The sequence below is a fragment of the Eubalaena glacialis genome, chromosome 6, assembly GCF_028564815.1.
Source record: "Eubalaena glacialis isolate mEubGla1 chromosome 6, mEubGla1.1.hap2.+ XY, whole genome shotgun sequence".
Classification (NCBI taxonomy): Eukaryota; Metazoa; Chordata; class Mammalia; order Artiodactyla; family Balaenidae; genus Eubalaena; species Eubalaena glacialis.
In genome coordinates this window covers 144,041,754-144,062,663 of record NC_083721.1, presented here as the reverse complement: position 1 = coordinate 144,062,663, position 20,910 = coordinate 144,041,754, and the positions used below count along the sequence as shown (strand labels likewise).

Below are 20,910 nucleotides of genomic sequence, written 5' to 3'. Positions count from 1 at the left end.
TTCTGTCTGTTCATGTTGGAATTTGGAGAACACTATTGTTTGAACCCTGTGTTTTCCAATAGACTGAGTGAATGTCGTTGTCTATCCTCAAACCTAAACCTGAAGTTCAAGTTAACCTGCAAAGTCTCTAACAGTGCATATTGACCAGGGATGGTACCACTCCAAAAGAAGAATTTCAAAACGTGGGCAGGTAGCTTAGTGTGGTAGGCAGGCAGGCAGAATACTGTCCCCTCCAAAGATGCCCATGCCCTAATCCTTGGAATTTATGAATTTATTACATTAAACGGCAAAAAGAACAGACGTGATGAAGGTAAGGGTCCTTGAGATGGAGAGATTATCCAGGTTTATCCTTAAAAGCAGAGAACCTTTTCATCTTTCCAAGCAGTGGTCAAAGAGAGACATGATGATAGAAGGACCAGAGAGATGTTACACAAGAAGGACAACGTGCTGTTACTGACTCTGAAGATGGAGGGAGGGGACCACTAGCCAAGGAATATGGGTGGCCTCTAGAAACTGGGAACAGCCTTTAGGTGACAGCCAGCAGAAAATGAAGATCTTGGTTCTACAACATCAAGAAAGTTAATTCTGCCAACAACCCAGATAAACAGGAAACAGATTCTCCCCTAGAGCCTCCAGAAAGGAGTATAGCCTGCTGACACCTTGATTTTAGTTTGGTGAAATCTGTGTCAAACTTCTGACTTATAGAATGAGAAGATAATAACTTGTGTTGTTCAAGAGGTTAAATTTGTGGTAATTTGTTGCAGCAGCCATAGAAATAAATACACATTGTCTTAATGACAGGCAGTTTCTATCTTCCAAAGATGACAGGACATCTCTTTTGGACATTCTTTCCATTGAAAAGTGGATCTTCCCTTGACCTCAAATCTGGGTGAGTTTAGACTTACTTGTCGCCAAGAGTGTAGCAGAAGTGATGCTGTATGACTTCCAAGGTAAGGCCAGAAAAAGCCATGTCACTTTCACCTTGTTCCCCGGAACACTCATACTCAGAGCTCTGAACTGCCATGCATATATCTGATTATTAAGATTATTAACCCTTGATGGACCTAGAGATTGTCATAGTAAGTGAAGTAAGCCAGACAGAGAAAGACAAATATCATATGATATCGCTTACATTTGGAATAAAAAAAAAAAAAGATACAAGTGAACTTATTTACAAAACAGAAATAGACAGAAACGGAAATAGACCCACAGACATAGAAAACAAACTTATGGTTACCACAGGGGAAAGGTGGGAGGGAGGGATAAATTAGGAGGTTGGGATTAATATATACACACTACTATATATAAAATATATAACCAACAAGGACCTACTGTATAGCACAGGGAACTATATTCAATATTTTGTAATAACCTATAAGGGAAAAGAATCTGAAAAAGAACATATATATATATATACACACACATACACACACATACACATGCGTAACTGAATCAATGTGCTATAAACCTGAAACTAACATGACATTGTAAATCAACTGTACTTCAATTTAAGAAAATTATTAAACGTTGGGACTTCCCTAGTGGTCCAGTGGCTGGGGCTCCACGCTCTCAATGCAGGGGCCTGGGTTCGATCCCTGGTCAGGGAATTAGATCCGCCATGCTGCAACTAGGAGTTCGCATGCCACAACTAAAGACCACGCATGTGGGACTTCCCTGGAGGTCCAGTGGTGAGACTTCGCCTTCCAATGCAGGGCGTGCGGGTTCAATCCCTGGTCACGGAGCTGGGGTCCCGCATGCCTCAGGGCCAAAAAACCAAAACATAAAACATGGGCAGTATTGTAACAGATTCAATAAAGACTTTAAAAATGGTCCACATCAAAAAAATCTTTTAAAAAAAGACCCCGCATGCCACAACTAAAAGATCCCGCATGTCACAGCAAAGATCCCGCATGCCACAACTAAGACCCAGTGCAGCCAAATAAATAAATAAATATTTTAAAAAATATATTAAGCCTTAAGAGGCTACCATGTAAGGATGAGGCCTCATGTAGGTACTCTGATGAGCAGTCCCAGTCTTTAATCCTCCCAGCCCATATGCCAGAAACATGACTGAAGGAGCATTTATATCATTCCAGCCCCCAGCCATTGACGTGCCCCCAGTCTTGGAGTCATCCCAGCTGAGGTCCAGATGGGGTGAACCATAGAAAAGTCATCTTTGCTGTGCCCTAATTCCTGACCCAGAGAATCTGTGAACATAGAAGAATGATTACTGTTGTAATCCAGCAAGTTTGGGGTAGTTTGTTACACAACATTAATAGCAGGGGTACTACCTGAATCAAGTGCCCGAGGGCCAGTGAAGCCAACTGTCCCACAGAAAAAAGAACCACTTCTCCAAAACCAGCAGTGCTCCCACTGAAAATGTTGCTCTAATACATTAATATATGTCTCCTGATCTGACGTTGCATTTTTCTCCTGCTCTCAATGTTGGTTTCTCTGGCTAAGCAGTTTGCAATTCTTATTTGAAGAGTGTAGCCTCTGAGAAAGATCTACTCACCCCGCAGGCAGTCTTCCTCATGTCCTTTCTGTCTTTATCCTATTTATAGCTCTGATCTTTAGGTTAACTAAGAATCCCAAGATTAAACCTGTCTCTTTTCACTTACCCCTCTTTCTGCTGTGTTGTTTCTGGGAGCTGTTTCCAAATGCATGAAGAGATGGATGCTACTGAGATTAGGTGGGGGGACGAGACAGGGAATGATAGAACTTTAGCTCTCACCGGCTCAGTTGCTGTTTATGGTCAGCAGAGTACCTGCATGCTGAGGTTAAATGCAGACAGTGAGGGGGGTGCCGATTTTTTTTCCTGGTTTTTGACATCATCTGTCATATTCTGTTTCACAGGGAAGAGCTTATGGAAAGTAGTTTAAGAATATGTTTTCACAGTATGGAGGTTCCTCAAAAAACTAAAAATAGAGTTGCCATATGATCCAGTTATCCCATTCCTGGACATATATCTGGAGAAAACTCTGATTCAAAAAGATACATGCACCCCAATGTTCATTGCAGCACTATTTACAATAGCCAAGACACAGAAACAACCTAAATGTCCATTAACAGATGAATGCATAAAGATGTGGTACATATATACAATAGAATACTACGCAGCCATCAAAAAGAATGAAATAATGCCATTTGCAGCAATATGGATGGACCTAGAAATGATCATACTAAGTGAAGTAAGTCAGAGAAAGACAAATATCATATATCACTTATGTGTGGAATCTAAAATGTGACACAAATGAAGTTATCTACAAAACAGAAACAGACTCACAGACATAACAGACTTGTGGTTGGCAAGGGGGAGGGGGGTGGGGGAGGGAAGGATTGGGAGTTTGGGGTTAGCAGATGCCAACTATTATATATAGGATGGATCAACAAGGTCCTACTGTAGAGCACAGGGAACTCTACTCAATATCCTGTGATTAACCATAGCGGAAAAGAGTATGAAAAAGAATATGTATGTGTATAACTGAATCACTTTGCTGTACAGCAGAAATTAACACAACATTGTAATCAACTATACTTCAATAAAATACATTTAGAAAAAGAATATGTTTTCAGTCCACCATCATCATCATCTTCAATAAAACAGTTAGTTGAAATTTTGCCTGGACTTTAGCCAGTATTCCTCTAATTTTGCCTACAGTGCCATTGCTATTCTTTCTCCCTTTCTGTATCTTTATGAGCCTTTTAACAGGAAACTATAAGCCAGCCTATCAGACATCTCTGGACAGTCCCTTTATGAACCCAAGTTGTAGACATGCTTTTAAAGGCTTTTGCCCTAGGAGTATACTTTCAATATGTTAACGTAAGATATAGAAGTTAAATGAGAGAATAGTCTGATATATGGAATTTAGCCCTAGTCCAGCTTTCAGGAATGCATCTGTTCATGTCTTAAGGCATACATAAATTGATAATTGGATATCAGTAGTTGGCTATATATGTGACACTTTTTATGACACTACAGAATTTGGAAGGAATAGCATTATGTTCTTTAAGTATTTTTGATAGAATAGTATTTCAACTTCTGGTGTTTCAATGTGAATTTTAAATTTAATGTCAAGTTAATTGATTAAATATAGTATAACATCTAATGTCCTTCAAATATACCAAGTTAAATGGCAAGCTGCATGTTATTCTGTACTAATCCATTTTAACAAGTAAACAATAGCTGAAAACACATGATCTTTGAAAGATCTGTGAGTTAAAAAGTAAGTAGAAGCATAATAGTTCAATTTGCCAGGTTCATGAGGCCAAGTCATTTATGAGGAAATAGATCCCAATGAAGAACCATCAGTTAAAGAGAACTACTGAAATTTGAAACAAAAACACAGGAATAACATATTGGCACTATCCATAATATATCTAAGAAGTGTTTCTTTTTATATGGAATACAACATTGCAGCATTTCTGCATGAAAATTATTCAGTCACCTATTAAACATTCAGTTGTATTATGCTGTACATTACTTGAGGCTTCATCCATAAGACAAAATTCCCAAAGTAATTTTTCTAACTGAATCTATAACTCTTTCATCACCCTGATCCCTGAATATGCATGATTTCCCATTACTGTTTATAGTTAGGACTTCTGTCTTTGCAGTATATGGGCACACAAAGCTATGTTATATTTGCCATGGGAACTATAATTTTTAAGGCCCCTGTGCTTGTAAAATCTTTACCTTTATTATATTACCGTAATGTATATTTTGGATTTTATAGAGGATCACATATCGAGGAAGCACAGTGTTGCACCAGTGAATGGACTGAGTTGTTAGTTACATGATGATGTGACTTGTTCTTTTAAAGCAACAGTCAGGGAGCTCATGCGAGCGTCACAGGCGATTGACCCGATTCTAAGATTGGCTACCTTGTGTTTACCTTCATTCAAGATGCCCTAGTTTTTAGTCTTTCCTTGTATTAGAATGATTTGCCATGTCTTCTCCCAGGACTTGGCATTGCCTCCGACTAGGATAAGCATGGTATATTTCTACATCACGTTCATACTGGATTCAGCCATATGACTTGCTTTAGCCAACAGAACATGGGCAGGAGTGCTGGTGTGCCAGTTTTGAGCTAAAGCCTTAAGAGTTACTGAATATTTCTACTTGTTCCTCTGGTACTTTTGCCACCTGCATAAGCAGAACATGAACAGCCCCTGTGTAGCTGCCGGTCTCAGAATGAAGAAGACGTGTGGAACAGACCTGAACTCAAGCTCAAAGCCTGGAGTCCAGCCTAGCCCAGTTTGGCCAAGTCCAGCCCAAGTGAGAGCATGTGAACCGCGACCAACCTGCAATTCCAAGGGAGAAAAAGAAATGCTTGTGTAAGTCACTGAGATATTGGAGTCCTTTGTTATGCAACATTGTTGCAACAATGACTAATTAATACCTCTCCCATTGTTGATGGTTCTCATGCATTTGTCTTCCTGTGTGTGTGCTTAGTGCTTTTGGCTGGCTGTCCAAATGGATGGAATCAACTGGAGTATGCCAAGGTCCACATGATACATTTTTGCTGGGAACTCCCAAGGTAGCAGAGATGTTGCATACCTTTAATGTTCATATTTCCGTCATCATTTTATAGGACTTCTAGGTGGGCATTCAGCATAAAAAGACTGGTGATTTGGGGTTCAACTATTTTCTATTGATGAGTTATTAGTCATCCATTCAGATTGTAAGGGCTTTGGTGAAATACTCTCTTCCTTTTACAACATGCATCTGGAGCATTTACATATTTGAGCAAGTATCTGGGCATTCTCATGAATAAACATGTGAACCTAACGAAGCTTCTTCATTTGAGTGGACCAAGTACTTGTATCTTGTTTATACCAAGGCCCTGCTTGCGGTGAACAGACTCTAGGAGAGCCCCCAGTTATCCCTGCCTCCTGGTATACATGCCCTGTGTAATACCCTCCCCTTAAGTGTGGAAGGGACTCGTGACTTCTAAAAAAATATTTATTTATTTATTTATTTATTTACCTATTTGGCTGCGCTGGGTCTTAGTTGCGGCACGCGGGATCTTCGTTGTCGTGTGTAGGAGCTTCAATGCGGCATGCGGGCTCTTTTAGTTGCGGCATGCGGGATCTAGTTCCCTGACCAGGGATCGAACCCGGGCCCCCAGCATTGTGAGCATGGAGTCTTAGCCACTGGACCACCAGGGAAGTCCCGGGACTTGTGAATTGTTTCTAACAAACAATATATTGTAAAGGTGATGGGAATGTCACTTCCATGACTATGTTACATAGGTTTGTGACCTCTGTCTTGCTAAGAAACCCTCTCTTGCTGATTTTGATGAAGCAAGCTACTATGTGATGAGCTGCCCTTTGGAGAGGTCCACTTGGCGTGAAACTAAGGCCCTTGGTCCTACAACTGGCATGGAACTGAATTCTGCCAGTAACCATGTAAGCCTAGAAACAGATCTTTCCCCAGTCAAGCCTTGAGGTGAGACCACAGCCTCAGCCAACATCTTGACTGCAAACGTGTGAGAGATCCCAAAGCAGAGAACCTAGGTAAACCACTCACAGACTCTGGACCTGCAGAAACTGTGAGATTATAAATGTATGTTGTTCTAAGCAACTACATTTGTGGTAATTTGTCACACTGCAGTAAGATGAGTAGAACACTGTTCAACCATTTAGCAAGGTGATGATTTCCATAATATGATACATATTTACTTTTAGCATAGCAAACATTCATTGAATACCTGCCAGATGCTAAGCACTTAAAACACTGCCAGTGTCGAGATGAATAAGACATACCACTTGCCGTTGAGGAACTCACCACCTAGGCAACGTTGGACATCCAAGCATCTGGTCATCACAGACGGGACAAACATTTTAACAGGGATAGGAAATAAATGGCATAAGCCATGTTGCTTATTTTTGCTTTTCTTGGCACATTTTAAGCCTGCACCAGGAAAAAAATCAAAGGGTCTCATATGGAACACAGACGCCATAAAATCATGTTGAGAGGTGTTTACCATGGAACCATCTGTACGTACCTGACCAAGAGTAAGTAATCCAATGGAAATCATTGCTATCACTGAGAACAAAAGCTTCACAGAAATGGCTTTACATGATTGTGATCATGACTCCAACATCTTTCCACAAAACGACTGAAAATTAACACTGATTGTCTCCCTCCTATAAGTTCTTTTTCCTTATAGGATAATGTTTTTAGACATGGTGCTTTCAAAGTAACAAAGTTAAGATGTTACTTTTAGGGCTGTGCCATCTAGGCATATTAGTGGATACATCGTAGATGTTGGGGCAGTACAACAAAAATACCTTTGATTTTTGATGTCCGAAGTCCAGAATTTGCTATTTTGTGCATGCAAACAATGAATACCAATCATTATGGCTTTATCTAGAATAATTTGCTCTTCCTACAGACTGCAGATGTATTTTTCTGATTGAGACTCCAAGATTTAAAATAATAAAATAAAAACATAATATCTATTTTTTAAATTGAATGGTTACCATGTGCTAAATATCTTACTTAATAGTGGGTTATCTCAATTAATGCTCACAACAACCTAATAAATTAGAGACTGTCATTATCCTCATCCCACAGATGGAACTGAAGCCACAGAGGTTGAGTAGTTTTAGTAACTTGGTTGAGATTACATCGTTACCAAGTAAGCGGAACTGGGTTTGGACTTGAGCTATTCTACTTCTGGTCCTATGCACTTAACCTCCATTCTATATTGCTTCCTAATGCCTCTGAAGGCTCCGAGATTTTTAAGGGCAACTTTGAGCATGGGTGCTCTGGTGATAATAAAAAGCTCAATGGCGCAAACGTGGGCTTTGCAGTCTCAAAGTAACTTATGTTCCTCATAGACCCATAAATGTTGACGTCATTTCCTCCAAGGGTGAGTGACGTATTTGTGTTTTAAAAATGTATCTAGACAGTCTTTCCTAAGATTCTCCGCATAACAACTTAGTTAACAGAATGTAACACCTTACATATTGTAGTGGGTAGGGTATCAGGTATGCAGCTTTCAGAAAGAGATTTTAAACGTTCAGTGGCTTCAATAAGGTAGAAGTTTCTTTCCCTCTAATTTAAAGCTGTAGTGGGGCAGTCAAGGCTGGGGAGACAGTTCTCCGTGAAGCAAGCCAGGAACGCGGTTTCCTTGCATCTTGCTGCTGTGCACCTTGAAGGCTGGGTCACCTTCTTCATACCACGTCTTGAAGGCTGGGTCATACCACGTCCGTGTGCCAGGTGGCACGCATGGAGAGGAGGCAGTATAGGGCCAGCACTTTCCTTTTAAGCGAGGAACGTGGGAAATGTACCCATTGTCCCCTCTTGCACTCCATGATGAAAACAAAGTCACGTGGCCAAACCCAGCCACAAGGCAGCATGGGAAATGTAGTCTCTAGACAGGTGGCCACGAGGCCGGCTAAAACTCAATTCCAATGAAAGAAGAGGAAAATAAATTTGGCAGGGAAGAGGAGCTAGCCGTCTATGACATATCGATATGCAGACACTACGGACAAATCAATTTCTGGTTTCGGCATTTTTTCGGGGGGCGGGTAGGCTCTCTGCAGAATAATATACATGATTTAGATGAGAGTTAAAATGACTTTAAACCTAATATCACTGAAGTCTAATAACACTGACCAATTGGTTTTGTGCCTGCTAATAATACTGACTCTTTGACAACAGGGTTAGTAAATGGATAGTTGCTTTACATTAGGTGAGAACATTTTGAAATTATGTATAAGAAGGTTGTATTGAGCAACTAATGGAAGGAATGCAGTGAACATGGATTGTTCTGTCTGCCAAGCATCCCTTTTCCCATCTGACAAATAGCCATGAGCCTTCTTTAGGAAGGGTCCCTGTCTCACTCCTTGTGGTTGTCAGCGGGGTAGGGGGACACCTCATAAGTGCCTTCTGAGGAAAGCTGCCTTAAGTAGTTCTCTCTGAGTACAACTACTCAGGCTCTGTATTACCGCGGTGTAGATTCCATCAGATGAGCGCAGCCCTAGGGCCCTAGTAACATGACGTCTTCCTGTGTCTCCTCAGCTAAGGGGTAGTACAGTTCCCCCTGCTGCTGCTAACCTCTGGGTAACCTCCCCATGGCTTGTTTGGTTCTGTTCTTTCCTCACCCATGTAACTCATTCCCTGTATTAGATTCTCTGCATGTAAATAACTGAAATGGTTTCTAGTGTCCTGATAAGACCGTGACTGATGAAACGGCCTACCCCATTGGCTTGTTACAGTTCCAGCTACATACAAAGACTAACTAGTTACCTCTTAATCCCAATTTTCAATTCTCTCTGAAAGAGAAGCTGATTGGCCTTGTTGGTTTCAGGTTCTTGATGGGGGTTGGAGGTGGGGAAAAGGGAGAGGTGATCGAGGGTTGGTGGGAGACAGCTCTTATTATGATCTACAAAAACAGCCGCCACAGTATCTGCTACAGGAACACAGGCTGGGGAGGGGGAGACCCAAATGGCCCATGTTATCCTACAATACTTTTAGTAATTTTTCTTATTAGCTTAACAGTCTTTATTACAATGTTAATTATCTTTGTAGTCAAAATAACTCTTAACCTTTCTTATTTTCTTAGTAGTGAAAGGCTTTAAGCGTGTTGTTATCTCTACCTGGGGTTAGCTGCATTTTAATGGATGGGTCTGGGTGATGAAAAGGTTTTCAAAATGTAAAACACAGAAGAATGAGAGAAGTTGGATTTCTTGATATGACTCATAATTGTGACCTGTAGCTCTAGCCTGAGGGTGGGCCAGGTAAAATCCTAGAATGGGGGTGGGTTTGAGTTCAGGTCCTCAGGGAGGCAGACACCAAGATGGGATTGGATATAGAGAAGTTTAATTGAGAGAATAGCAGTGAAGGATAAAAGGAAGGGAGCAGGAGCTTGGGAGAGAGACTTCAGACCACGATGCAGGTCTGACACCTGTAAAAGCTAAGAGGGAAGGAAGGAAGGAAGGAAGATTAACTAAGGAAGTCCCAAGACTGCAGGCAGTTCTAAGAAAGTTTTGACCAGGCCTGTGGGGAATCCTTGAGCCAAAGCTGCCCATTAGAGGAATCCTGTGTTAGTAGCCCTGCTGTGCTCTGTCAGATGCGGAGCAGCCCAGGGGGGAGTGTGGCCTCAGCATAAACACAATGGTGGACCCAAGGGGCAGAAAGAGTCTTATCAAAGTCTTATGGGTAAGGACTGTTCTTTTCTGTAAGCCATGTCCCAGAACACAAACTGGTGGGGGGATTTCTTAATAGTCTTCGCTTTCCACGAGTACAGGCTCTGGTAAATTTCAGTGTTGTCACTGCAAAGCCTTTTTTTTTTTTTTAAAGTATTTCCTTTAATTTTATTTATTTATTTATTTTTAGCTGTGTTGGGTCTTCGTTTCTGTGCGAGGGCTTTCTCTAGTTGTGGCAAGCGTGGGCCACTCTTCATCGCAGTGCGCGGGCCTCTCACTATCGCGGCCTTTCTTGTTGCGGAGCACAGGCTCCAGACGCGCAGGCTCAGTAGTTGTGGTTCACGGGCCTAGCTGCTCCGCGGCATGTGGGATCTTCCCAGACCAGGGATCGAACCCGTGTCCCCTGCATTAGCAGGCAGATTCTCAACCACTGCGCCACCAGGGAAGCCCTGCAAAGCCTTTTTTTAAGTCCTAGGCCTGGAACTGGCACAGATTTGTGTGTGTGTGTGTGCCATATTCTATTGTTTAAAGCCGTGACAGGTCCAGCCCAGATTCAAGGGGAGAGATTACACAAGAGCATGACTTCTGTGGAGGCATGGTTCATTGTGGGCCACCAAAATAATGGTGTCCCACAGATTCTGAACCTTGGACTAGATATTTAGAGTGGAATGCTACTAGCATGCCTGAGGTGGTAGCTGAAATTATTGGGTGGAATCAATCCATGGGTGTATCCATTGGTAAGTGCAGAAAAGAGCCCACCAACAATGCAAACACATGAGAGTTGGGTTGTGATTTTCCTCCTTCTCAGAAGCCCTTGTCAACACTGTTTCTTGATCAACATTTATCCCAACATTTTCCTGGGATTCTGTTGCTAGTTCTATTTCTTGAACATCTTCATCTCAATATTCACTAGTTTAACAGTAATGATGACTGGTCTAGCCAGAACTACCAGTTAGTACGTTTTTACATTTTAATTATTTTTTCCCGATTAAATCTGGCACGAGGCACTCAGTTAACCTGTCCTGCTTCTGCAACAAAAAGGGCCTGCAGAAAGTGAGGGAATCCTCCCATGCAGGGGTGGGTTTGTTTGTGAACAAAGGTCTCCCACGCAGGGACCTTCCTCTGAAGCTAGCTAACCTTTGGAAATTTGACCTTTCTCTGCCTTGGTTTCCTTTTTCTGCACTCAACAGTATCGATTTCCATTGGGCTCTTTGTGAAGATAGGTTAATAAAAGACCATAAATCTTTTTAACTAGGTGAAGCATTTACCACTCTAATTAGCATTACCGTTCAAAGTATTACCATTCAAAGGCTTTCATATTGGGGAAACAAGCAAAACGGCAGTGCGCTGTTTAAATCATGATTAAGCAGTGGAGGACAAGGCACAGCATTTAGGCATGTCTGCATTCGGATAGTCAGTCATCCGGCCTTTGCCGAGATACCATAATGCTAAAGACGCATACTGCCCTAGGTTATGAGGTAACATAAAATACAAGCCTAGTACTGTGGTTTGTAAAAAATAACTGTTATGTATTATTTCTCCATGGATTATACTTAAGTAGGTATGCACAAAATGCTAGTGACTCCCCCAAAGTAGAGTGGGGTACGTTTCACAGAGGAAGTGACATATTGGCTGGGTCTTGAAGCATGAATAGGAGTCCACTCAGCTGCAACAAGGAAATGTAAATTCTTAGGCAGGAGGGCCAGCCTCTCAGAAGGTCCCACCCTGGGAAGGAAGTGGTGGTGAGTGTGAGGGTCTAAGTCCTGGGGCAGAGTCCCAGCCTCCAGCTGCGCGATGGCGGAGAGGGGGTGTGGAAGGGAGAGAAGGAAAGGGGAAGGAAAGGAAAGGGGGGGGGGAAAAAAAAAAAAAAAAAAAAAAAAAAAAAAAAAAGGCCATCCCGCGCATGCGCTCTAGCGGTAGCGGAGGAGGGCTCGGCCCGCGGCTCCCTCCCCGCCTCGCGCTTCGCGGGGCCCCACAGGCCCGGCCCGGAGAGCAAGCGCGTCGCGCCCGCGCAGTCTTCGGGCCCCGGCGGGCGCCTGCGCACCAGCGTCCTGGGCGCGCGAGCCGCGGGGTTATTAGAGGTGGAGCGCGGGGAGGGCGCGAGGCAGGAGGCGGCCGCCGTTACGGCGCGGGCGTGGTCACGTGGCCGCTGGTCACCGCCGCCGCCACCCCCTCCCGCCCTGTTCTCTCTTTGGTCGGGTCCGGCCCGGCCGGCACCACGAGCGCCCGGCAGAGACTGAGGGAGAGAGAAAGAGGAGGGGAGGAGGAGGAGGAGGAGGAGGATTCAGGGAGTAGGAGCTGGGGAGCCCTCCTGCGCCACAGGTAAAATAATGATGATAATCGTAAAGCAGCCCGGGCCCCCTGAGCGCCTCCGCCATCCTCCAGTGCAGCCCCCACATGCAGACGCTCCCGCCCCGGTCTCCCCTCAGCCTCTCAGGACGAGTCCCGCCTCCCCTCGCTCCGCCGCCGCCTCCCTGGCAGGCCTGTGGTGCCGCCGCCGCCGCGGACGGGGACTCGCAGCGCCCTCCGCGTGTGCGCATCCCGGGCGGGCGGGGGCTGGGTGGCGGGAGAGTAGGCTCTTTCGCTGCGGGGCGGCGGGGCCGGGGGGCTGTTCCCCAGCCTGCTGCCTGCCTGCCCTTTGGGGTCCCGGCCGCAGGGCCCCTGCAGCGAGAAGGCAGAGCCTGGTGGCCGGACCCGGGCTCCATTTCCTACTTGGTAGATTTCCCTGTTCATTTCAGCCCCGGGCAGCACGCTTCCTTCGCGGGCCGGAAGCCAAACGGACCCGAAATCCCCAAATGTTTTAAAGTGCAGCCTTGAGAAGAGAAAAAAGCCTTTCACTTTTCAAGATGGAAACGTGACCTTGTTTGAGTACGACTTGAGTTTTTTCACCTGTAGGAACATGCAAGTTGAGGCCGTTCCGGATATGAGAAAAACTTTGCAGAGGATGAACATTGATTTTTTTTTTTTAACGCCCCCCCCCCCCCCGTTTCCTGGAAAAAGGAGCACCAACCTCCAAAACAATTTCCTGATTCTACAAGTGACCTAGAGTTTGTTCAGTAGCTATTAAGTAGTTTTACTTCCAGGATATGATTTATGTTTAAAGTTCACATCTTTTAGATTTTTTTCTAAATAATTATCTGGAAAGAGTTTTCACTTGTCAACGTCGAATTCTGACTCCCAAAATTTTAGAATGCAGGTTGCACACCTTTGGGCCGGATTGCGCTGAAACTCCTAGACCCAGTCATTCTTTTGTATTCTTTGTACCACAAAATATAGCCCCAATATATGATTATGTAGTCCCTATATATTATGAGCGTGCGCTGTTACACTGTTGAAAGTAAACCTTTGAGCACCTTTGGTATCAGTGATAAAGAAATTCATTTATGTGTTGGTTAATTCTCTTAAGGAGCTTTTCTGATTCTACGCCTTGGTAGTTTTCACATCTTATCTCTAAATTCAGTTGTAAACTGGAGCATTTTTAATTTTTACAGCTGTCTGCAGTGGAGTCCTGTAGAGCAGTTCTTCTCAAACTTCAGTGTGCCTAGGAATCCCTTGGGGCGCCTGTTTAAATATGCAAATTCTGATTCAGTAGATCTGTGATGCAGCTTGGTATTCTTTCTTTCTTATAAGCTCCTACCTGCGGCTGGAGGAGGAACCGTTCTTGAGTAGCAAAGATGTAGATTACTTGTTTGCTAAGAAATAAAGTGTATCAATGAACAAGTGCGTTTTAATAATTCACGTTTGGTGTAGAGGTGGCTTGAGATAAGAGACACATGGCAGGATGAACTGAGAGAGCTTGCCTTAGGGAAATCCCTTATGCAGAGTAAGCTAAGTCCAGGTCCCAGGGGAGGTGATAGCGGAACCGGGAGAACTCCCTCAACTAGGAAGGGTGCAGGTACCACGTGTGCGTGCTGTGTGGTGCCTACATCACTTGGCCTGCGAATATTCCATGGAAGCTTGGTGTACTTCTAACTGAAGGACTTGCTCAGCAATGGGTAGTTGGATTTTTATCAACATAAAGGCTATGCATCATACTCTTGAAAGTTTCTTTTATTGGTGAACGTATTGGGTGTGTTGCTCTTTCTGTCACCCGTTCAAATGCAGCCTCAGTTGAGTAGTGCATTCCTGAGCCTTGGAAGCAAACTTGTAAACAATATAGGGTCTCCACCTGTCGATTTTTTTCCTAAATTTTAAAAAATGTAAATTGAAAAGTTTATGTTTAAAAAAAGTAAGTTGAAAAGTGTCACACGTAACTTCATATATTCATACTTTATATACATAAAAATGGTTGTACTTAAGTTTTGAAAAAGTTTATGGCAGTATAACATCAACTACTTTTAGCATCGTAATTTTTATAGTCTTCATTCTAGTTCTTCACCATTGTTTTTCATGTTAAATAATATTATGACAGTACTTTTTTTCTTCCAGTTTTATTGAGATATAATTGATATATAGCACTCTGTATAAGTTTAAGGTGTGGAGCATAATGATTTGGCTTACATCATGAAATGATTATTACGATAAGTTTAGTGAACATCCATTATCTCATATAGATATTAAAGAAATAGAAAAAAATTTTTTTCCTTGTGATGAGAACTCTTAGGATTTAACAACTTTTTAACAGCTCTTAACTTTCATATGCAACGTAAAACAGTGTTAATTATGTTTATCATGTTTTATGTTATATCCCTTGTACTTATTTATCTCATAACTGGAAGTTTGTATCTTTCGTCTGCCTTCATCCAACTCCCCCTCCCTCCACCTCTGGCTCTGTTAACTGCAAATTTGATCTCTTTTTCTTATTATATTTATTTATGTATTTATTTATTTATATTTATTTATTTATTTAACATCTTTATTGGAGTATAATTGCTTTACAATGGTGTGTTAGTTTCTGCTGTATAACAAAGTGAATCAGCTATATGTATACATATATCCCCATATCTCCTCCCTCTTGTGTCTCCCTCCCACCCTCCCTATCCCACCCCTCTAGGTGGTCACAAAGCACCAAGCTGATCTCCCTGTGCTATGTGGCTGCTTCCCACTAGCTAGCTATTGTACATTTGGTAGTGTATATATGTCAGTGCCACTCTCTCACTTCGTCCCAGCTTACCCTTCCCCCTCCCCATGTCCTCAAGTCCATTCTCTACATCTGCGTCTTTATTCCTGTCCTGACACTAGGTTCTTCAGAACCATTGTTTTTTTTTTTTTTTTTTGATTCCATATATGTGTGTTAGCATATGGTATTTGTTTTTCTCTTTCTGACTTACTTTACTCTGTATGATAGTCTCTAGGTCCTGATCTCTTTTTCTATGAGTTAGTTTTTGAAGTATAATTGACCCACAACACTGTTATTTCCTATTACACAACATCTAGTTACAATTTATCATCCTACAAAGCTATTACATAGTTATTGACTATATTCCTCACACTGTACATTTTATACCTGTGATTCATTTATTTTGCAACTGGAAATTTGTACCTCTTAATCCCCCTCACCTATTTCATTCCTCCTCCCACCTCTCTTGCAACCACCTATTTGTTCTCTGTATATATAACTGTTTCAATTTTGTTATGTTTGTTCATTTGTTTTTTAGGTTTCACATATAAGTGAAATCATACGGTATTTGTCTTTCTGACTCATTTCACTTAGCATAATACCTTATAGGTCCATCCATGTTGTTGCAAATGGCAAGATTTCATTCTTTTTTATGGCTGAGTAATATTGCATTGTGTGTGTGTGTGTGTGTGTATACACACACACCCCCCACATCTTTATCCATTCATCTATTGATGGACACTTAGGTTGCTTTCATATCTTGGCTATTGTAAATAATGTTGCAATAAATATAGAGGTGCGTATATCTTTTCTAATTAGTGTTTTTGTTTTCTTCATATAAATACCCAGGAGTGGCATTGCTGGAACTTTGGTAATTTTATTTTTAATTTTTTGAGAACTCTCAATACTGTTTTCCATAGTGGCTGCACCGATTCACATTCCCACCAATAGTGCACAAGGGTTCCCTTTTTTCCACATCCTCACCAACACTTGTTATTTGTTGTCTTGTTGATAATAGCTATTCTGACAGGTGTGAGGTGATATCTCAATGTGGTTTTGATTTGCATTTCCCTGATGATTAGTGATGTTGAGCATCTTTTCATTTGCCTGTTGGCTATATATTCTTTGGAAAAATGTCTGTTGAGATCCTCTGCACATTTTTCAATCAGGTTGTTTGTTTTTTGATATTGAATTGTATGGGTTCTTTTTATATTTTGGATATTAACCCCTGATCAGATACATGATTTGGAAATAGCTTCTCCCATTCAGTAGGCAGCCTTTTCATTTTATTAATCGTTTCCATTGCTGTGCAAAAGTTTTTAAGTTTGAAGTAGTCCCATTTGTTAATTTTTACTTTTGTTTCCCTTGCCTGAGGAGACATATCCAAAAAAATATTACTAAGATTGATGTCAAAGAGCTTACTACTTAGGTGTTCTTTAAGAAGTTTTATGGTTTCAGGTCTTACATTTAAGTCATTAATCCATTTTGAATGTATTTTTCTGCATGGTGTGAGAGAGTAGTCCAGCTTGATTCTTTTGTGTGTAGCTGTTCAGTTTCCCCAACATCATTTATTGAAGAGGCTGTCTTTTCCCCATTGTATATTCTTGTCTCCTTTGTTGTAGATTAATTGCGCATGTAAGTATGGGTTCATTTCTGGGCTCTTTATTTTGTTCCATTAATGTTTGTGTCCGTTTTTGTGACAGTACCGTCCTGTTTTGATTAATGTAGCTTTGTAATATAGTTTGAAATCAGGGAGCGTGATACCTCCAGCTCTGTTCTTCTTTCTCAAGATTATTTTGGCTATTTGGGTTTTTTTATGTTTCCATCCAAATATTAGAATTATTCTAGTTCTGTGAAAAATGCCCCTGGTATTTTGATAGGGATTGCATTGAATCTGCAGGTTGCCTTGGGTAGCATGGCCATTTTAACAATATTACTTCCTCCAATCCATGAACACAGTATATCTATCTGTGTTGTCTTTGATTTCTTTCATCAGTATCTGATAGTTTTCTGAGTCTGGATCTCTTACTTCCTTAGATTTATTCCAAGATATTTTATTCTTTTTGATGTGATTATAAATGTGATTAATTTATTACTTAATTTTTCTTTCTGATAGTTTGTTATATATAGAAATGCAGCAGATTTCTGTATATTAATTTTGTATTCTGCAACTTTACCAAATCCTTGATGAGTTCTAGTAGTTCTTTGGTGGCATCTTTAGGATTTTCTATGGATAGTGTCATGTCATCTGCAGACAGTGACAGTTTTACTTTTTCCTTTCTAATTTGGATTCCTTTTATTTTGTTTTTCTTGTCTGATTGTTGTGGCTAGGACTTCCAATACTACATTGAATAGAAGTTCCAGTACTATGTTGAATGAAAGTGTTGAGAGTGGGCATCCTTGTCTTGTTCCTGATCTTAGAGGAAATGCTTTCTTCACTGTTGAGTGTGATGTTGGCTGTGGGCTTGTCATTTATGGCCTTTATTATGTTGACGTATGTTCCCTCTCTACCCACTTTTTTGAGAGTTTTTATCAAAAATGGATGTTGAATTTTGTCACAAGCCTTTTCTGGACCTATTGAGATGATTGTATGATTTTTGTACTTCAGCTTGTTAATGTGGTATATCCCATTAATGGATTTGCAGATATTGAACCATCTTTGCATTCCTGGAAGAAATTCCTCTTGATCATGATGTATGGTCCTTTTAATGTATTGTTGGATTTGAGTTGCTAATATTTTGTTGAGGATTTTCGCATGTATATTCATCAGTGATATTGGTCTGTAATTTTCTTTTTTTGTGTATCTTTGTCTGACTTTGGTATCAGAGTGATGCTGGCTTCATAGAATGGGTTTGGAAGTGTTCCGTCCTCTGCAATTTTTTGGAATAGTTTGAGAAGGATAAGTGTTAACTCTTCTCTGAGTTTTTGGAAGAATTCATCTGTGATGCCATCTGGTCCTTGGACTTTTGTTTGTTGGAAGTTTTTAAAATTACTGATTCAACTTCATTACTGCTAATTGGTCTGTTCATATTTTCTATTTCTTCTTGGTTCAGTCTTGGGAGATTGTACCTTTCTAAGAATTTGTCCATTTCTTCTAGGTTGTCCATTTATTGGTGTACAGTTGTTCATAGTTAATCTCTTATGATCCTTTTTATTTCTGTGGTGTCAGGTGTAACTTCCTTTTTATTTCCGGTTTCCATTTGCATGGAGTACCTTTTTTCATCCCCCTAACTTTTAGTATGTGTGTGTCTTTACATCTGAAGTGAGCTCTTTTTAGGTAACATATATATGGGTCTTATTTTATATCCATTCAGTCACTCTTTGTCTTTTGATTGAAGCATTTAATCCATTTACATTTAAAGTAATTATTGATAGGTGTGTACTTACTGCTGTTTTGTAATTGTTTTCTGGTTATTTTCATAATTTATTTGTTCCTTTTTTCTCCTTTTGATTTGGTGACTATCTTTAGTGTTATTTTTGGATTCCTTTCTCTTTTTTGCATGTGTATTTAGTATAGATTTTTGGTTTGTGATTAACATGAGGTTTATGTGTGTGTATATGTATATATGTATGTTCATATATATCTATATTTATATATCTATATAGTTATGATTGTTTTAAGTTGATGATCTTTTAGGTTCAAATGTGTTTTAACAACCGTGCATTTTTAACCCCTTCCCCCAGTTTACCGTTTTTGACATCATATTTTACATCCGTTTGTTTTGTGTATCCCTTAAGTATTTGTTGTGGTTGTTTTTACAAGTTTTGTCCTTTTACTTTTCTACTAGCTTTATAAGTGGTTGATTGACTACCTTTACTGTATATTTGCCTTTACCAATGAGTGTTCCTTTTGTAATTTTCATATTTCTAGTTGTGGCCCTTTATTTTTCACTTAGGCAAGTCCTTTTAACATTTCTTGTAACGCCAGTTTAGTGAGGTTGAACTCTTTTAGCTTTTGCTTGCCTGTAAAACTTTTGATCTCTCCATCAAATCTGAATGAAAGCTTTGGCAGGAAGAGTGTTGATGGTAGGTTTTTTCCTTTCGTCATTTTAACTGTTTATATTGTGCCACTTCTTCCCAGCCTGCAATATTTCTGCTGAAAAGTCAGCTTATGGCCTTATCAGATTTTTCTCATATGTAACTTGTTGCTTTATCCTTGCTGCTTTTAATATTCTCTCTTGATTTTTAATTTTTGCCATTTTAGATACAGTGTGTCTTGGTTTGATCCTCTTTGGGTTGACGCTGCTTAGGATTCTCTGTGCTTCCTGGACCTGGATGTCTGTTTCCTTTCCCAGGTTAGAGAAGTTTTTGGCTATTATGTTTTCAAATATGTTATTTGCCCCTTTCTCTCTTCTCCATCTGGGACCCCTTTAATGTGAATGTTAGTACACTTGATGTTGTCCCAGAGGTCTCTTAAACTTTCCTCACTTCTTTTTCTTTTTTCTTTTTTCTGTTTAGCTTCAGTGATTTCCACTACTCTGTCTTCCAGCTCACTGATCCGTTTCTCTGTATCATTTAGTCTACTGTTGATTCCTTCTAGTGTATTTTTCATTTCAGTTATTGTATTCTTCATCTCTGTTTGGTTCTTCTTTATATTTTCCAACTCTTTGTTAAAAACTTCTAACTTCTCATTCTGTTTATTTAGTCTTATCCGGAGTTATTTGATCATCTTTCTGATCACTACTTTGAACTTTTATTGGGTAGGTTGCTTATCCCCACTTCAGCTAGTTCTTCTTCTGGGGTTTTATTTTGTTCCTTTGTTTGGAATATATTCTTCTGTCATCTTATTTTGCCTAGTTTGCTATTTTTATTTCTGTGTATCTGGTAGGTTGGTTACATTTCATGATCTTGGAGAAGGGGTCTTTTGTAGGAGACATCCTGTGTTTCCCAGCAGTGCACTCCCCTCTAGTCACCAGAACTATATGTTCTAGGGCCCACCTGTGTGGGCTGTGTGGGTCCTTCTGTTGTGGCAGTCTGACTGCTATTGGTGGTCTGGTAGGTATGGCTGGCCCCTGGTCTCGTTGGTGGGGCTGGGTCATGAGACAGCTGGCTGTGGGTTCCTGGGGGGTCCCGCAGCTAGCGCTGATTGGTAGGTGGGCAGAGCTGGGTTCTGGGGTGGGTGTAGGTCCAGGGGGTCCTAGCACTAGAGTCTGTTTGCTGGTGGGCAGGGCCAGTCCCTGACATGGCTAGCTGTGGTGTCTGAGGTGTTTCAGGGCTGCTGTTGGCCCTGGTGAGTGAAGCTGGATTGCAGGGTGGCTGGCTGAGGGGTCCAAGGTGTCTTGGAGCTTGGGTCAACCTGCTGATGAGTGGGGTTGGGGCCTAGGGGCTCCTGGGACTAGTCCTGGGCTGCTGATGGATGGAGCCAGGTTCCAGGTTCTCTGGCTGCAGGGCCTTGGGGGTCCTAGAGCTGGTGTCTGCCTGCTGTTGGGCTGGGGGTGGTTCCTGACACATCTGGCTGTGGCTTCTGGGTTGTCCTGAAGCTGATGTTGGCCTGCTGGTGGGTGGGGCTGGGGCCCATCCAGTGGTGGGTGAGTCCGGGTCCTGGGGCTAGTGCCAGCCCACCTGTGGGCGAATTCGTGTATGACAGTACTTTTGAAGCACTTACTAAGTGCCAGGCACTGTTCTAAGCACTTTATGTATCTTAATTCATTTAATCCTCACACCAACCTCGAAGGAAACTAGAGCAGAGA

The 20,910-nt window shown here is 41.4% G+C and overlaps 1 protein-coding gene across 3 annotated transcripts in view; it reads left to right on the top strand.

Moving 5' to 3' along the window:
- The first annotated feature begins 12,321 nt into the window (after positions 1–12,321).
- TBC1D5 (TBC1 domain family member 5) overlaps positions 12,322–20,910 on the top strand; it is a 542,652-nt gene continuing 534,063 nt past the window's right edge. For 2 of the 3 annotated variants that reach the window (XM_061194718.1, XM_061194716.1), the window contains exon 1: positions 12,322–12,483. The gene's annotated coding sequence lies outside the window, so the exon portion shown is untranslated. Of the gene's footprint in view, positions 12,484–19,424; positions 19,516–20,910 lie in introns of all 3 variants that reach the window. The other variant, XM_061194717.1, reaches the window with a different exon arrangement.